Below are 3748 nucleotides of genomic sequence, written 5' to 3' on the forward strand. Positions count from 1 at the left end.
ACAGAATCAGAACCAGCTTCACAGGCATGTGACCCCTGTAGTCACACAGGACCCCACAGCTAGAAGGGGCCATGCTTGCTTTAATGCTCTACTGCCATCTTGAACTTCTCCATGATTTTTAAACAAAAGGCCCTGTATCTTCATTTCGCACTGGGCCCCGAAAACTATGAAACTGATGGAATTAAGAGGGTCACGAACCCAAATAAACAGCTCCCAGTAGATGGATGTGGGGGAAGGGAACCTGGGCACACCTTGGAGAGGAGGGTGCTGGCGATAGTGGTGGGGTGCCTGATCCAGTGGAGAGGTTTAGTGTGGCCTCCCTAAAGGACTAACGTTTTGGCTGAAACCTGAAGGATGAGTAGAAATTGGCCTGCTGAGGAGGTGGAAAATGAGATGAAAACGCGGTTTAACTGTAAAATGGAGATAGCGATCCTGACTCCCCAGGACCGACCATTACAAGGTTTCATTCAGTTCATTCATTCATCCATTCATTCAGTCAATATTATTTCAAGCACCTGCTATGTAGCAAGCACCGTACTATGTATGGACCGACATAACAGTGGAGGACAAAATATACCATGCCTATGACCCATGTGTCCTGGCTGGGGGATGGATGTTAAAACAACTTATCACACAGACAAGTATTTATCCACTCCTAGGATTTGTGCTGGAAGATGTACAGGGGGCTGAGGGGCACACGATGGAGGCTGAGCAGGGCTCAGGGGCAGAGTTGTCAGCCCCATCCAGGGCCGGGCACAGAGGCCCTGGCAGAAGGCGGGCTGGTGGAGCCTGGCTTGCATTCTGTTAGCAACGGGCACAGTCTCAGCGGGGAGCTGAGGGCCCTTGCTCATTCCAGGAGACCACATGCCAGCGGCCACCTGGCTGTGCCTTGGTCCCAGGGGTAGTGAGTGTACCTTGGGAGGAGCTAGCCCATGGCAGGAAGAGGTCAGGAGAGCAATAAAAAGCTTAATTAAAGGGAAACAGCTTTCAGACAGAGGTAGGGAGGGAGCCTAGCCTTACGGACAGGAACTGTGGGCCTGGTAATTCCATCACATATGTCAGTCCATTTTCAGAGCCCTTGAAGACAGGTGCCCCATGTCACAGTAGGAAACTAAGTCTCAGACAGGTTAAGCAACCATCCAAGTTCACACGTGAAGTTAGGACCCGAATGCGGTCTCCTGACCCCCAGAGCAGACTCTGCTACTTCTGCTCGTCTCTCCCCGACCAAAAATCTGTCTGGGTATTTGATCGTCCACCAGAGAAATTTCTCTCCAGCCCCAGGGCCAACAATGCTTAAGTTTCCTTGAGAAGCACCATGGGTCTTAAAGGTGGTCTTTTGGGCCTCTTCCCATTGGCCACCAGGAAGCCCAGAGGCAACTCTGTGGCCCATCTCAACATGGACTTTATGCCACATGTGAACCGTAATGTCACTTCCGGTTCACTCTCACTCTTTCACCCTGCTTTTATGTTCTGCCGCCTCTTTTCCACTGATTTGTAGTAGTCTGGCTCACTCTATTATACCCAGCTTCATGAAGCCATATTAATCCTTTTCAGCTTTCTCTATATGCCAACTTCATCCTTCCCTCTCTGCAGAGAGCCCTTCTCCAGCACCTCAGGCACAAGGACCAGCTGAAGCTGCCCCGACTCTCCTTCCCCACCCTTTCCCCCTTCCCAGCTCCCACCACACTCTGACCAGCACCCCAGAATCCAAACTCTAATTTCTGGGAAACTGATGCTTCTTGGCCCAGCTGGGATCAAATGTCCACTCTTAGTTCAAGCAGCTGTGTCCCTGGGCTCCATGACACAGCAGTGATATGGCGGCAGGATTCCTTCACTGCAGGGTGATCCCCAAACTCCTCATCCTGGAATTCAAGCCCCTTCGGACCTGTGTACAGACCCCAGTTCAAACCCTAGCTCAGCCACCTAGAAGGAGGACTTGGGCACAAACCCCAGTCCTTCACAAGCTGCCACCTGGGAGCACAGACTCACAACCACTCAGAGTTACTGTAGGATGACACGGGAATCAGAGAGGTTGGGGGTGCAGAAGTGCTGAACACAGAGTGTTTGTTGAGTGAATGAGGGGGACTTATGCCTGAAGATCAGCAGGTTTTCATTCACTTACCCACACACACTCCACTCCCAAGTGCCTGGCAGTGGCCCCTATACCTGCTCCTGACTCTCTCAGCTCCCAGGGACACCAGGAAGGGCACGGTGAGCAGCCCCTGACCTCCGGCTCCGTAACCTGTGTCCAGTAGGTAGAGGTGGTGAGCTCACACACACAGCACGTGCAGAGGGCTGGGTCTCAACAGACCTTGGGCTCAGGGCCCACCCATCCTTGTTCTCTCCCCCAAGGGGAACGCACCCTGTCCCTGCTTCCAGACGGCCCTATTGGGGAGCAGTTCTGAGCCCTTTGGTCCATCTGTTATGACCATCTCCTGTCCCCTGGGATCCCCCAGGACTGGGAGGGGGCTGGAGGGGAAGGCAGAAAGGGCCATATTTTCTGGTGAGAACCTGCCCTGTGCAGCTCGCTGCACTTACTGCTTTATGTGCATTTTCTCGTTCACTCCTCACGTCTCCTTTACTGCCCCACCAGATTAATATGATTATAGCCATGTTGCAAATGAGGGACGTGAGGCTCAGAAAGATTACCTGGCCTCCCCAGGCCATGCAGTGTGGTGGCGCCAGAGTTTCAGGTCAGAACTGGCACTCTGCAGAAGCTGGGGTCTTGACAATGTGGCCGGGAGAAGCCCCTGCCTGGGTTGGGGGAAGAAGACTAGCCCTTGCTCTCCTGAGCGCTGAGTCGGAGGCCCATATAAGGAGGCATATGTGGACAACAGTCAGCTGTTCAGGGCCCGGGAGGCTGGGCCAGCCAGGCTCTTGCACACCTCCTGGCTGGGGAGGAGCCAGGTGTCATTATTAGGAAACCGACTGGGGTGTGGAGGGCTAGCTCTCACCCACCACCCAGAGTGCCTTGGGAGGGACAGGCTGTAGCTGACAGCGCTTTGTGAACAGAGGGACCAAGGCAGCGGAGCAAGACTTGAACTTGGGGCCACGTGCTATCCTAGATGATGCCTGGAGACTTCACCAGGCTTTTGCTATGGTCTGAGCACGGACTAACTGCCTTAGAGCTCCCCTCACCAACAGACTTTCCTCTAGAAGAGCAAGTGGGTACCAACAGTGGCTAACAAGGTAATGATCACCATGGTGAAGATGCAGTTGGAGATGAAGATGGTGATGGTCACCATGGAGATCACGACGGTGATAATAACAGCACCTAACACACAGAGCTCCACGTATCCACCAGGCACTGACTGTTCTAAGCACCTTGTGACACAGCAACCCTGTGAGACAGGTACAAATATTATCATCCTCATTTTTACAGATGAAGAAACTAAGGGAGCAGTTAAGTAACTTGTCCAAAACCACATGGCTACAACGTGTTGGAACTGACATTCCGGTTTGAAGGCAGAGTCTACACTGCTGCCTTCAATATTACCCACGTTAGATGTATAATACAATGAAAACAGCGATCACTCTTTACTGAGCGGCTATGCATGAGGGACCATGTTAAGCACCTTACACGCACATCTAACTTAATTCTCATGAGAGCTTTAACTCCTCAACATTATTATAGTTCCGTTCAGCTGATATAAAATCTGAAACCTTGGGCTTCCCTGGTGGTGCTGTGGTTGAGAATCCGCCTGCCGATGCAGGGGACACGGGTTCGTGCCCCGGTCCGGGAAGATCC

Source organism: Lipotes vexillifer, unplaced genomic scaffold (genome assembly GCF_000442215.2).
Source record: "Lipotes vexillifer unplaced genomic scaffold, Lipotes_vexillifer_v1.1 scaffold53, whole genome shotgun sequence".
NCBI classification, from domain to species: Eukaryota; Metazoa; Chordata; class Mammalia; order Artiodactyla; family Lipotidae; genus Lipotes; species Lipotes vexillifer.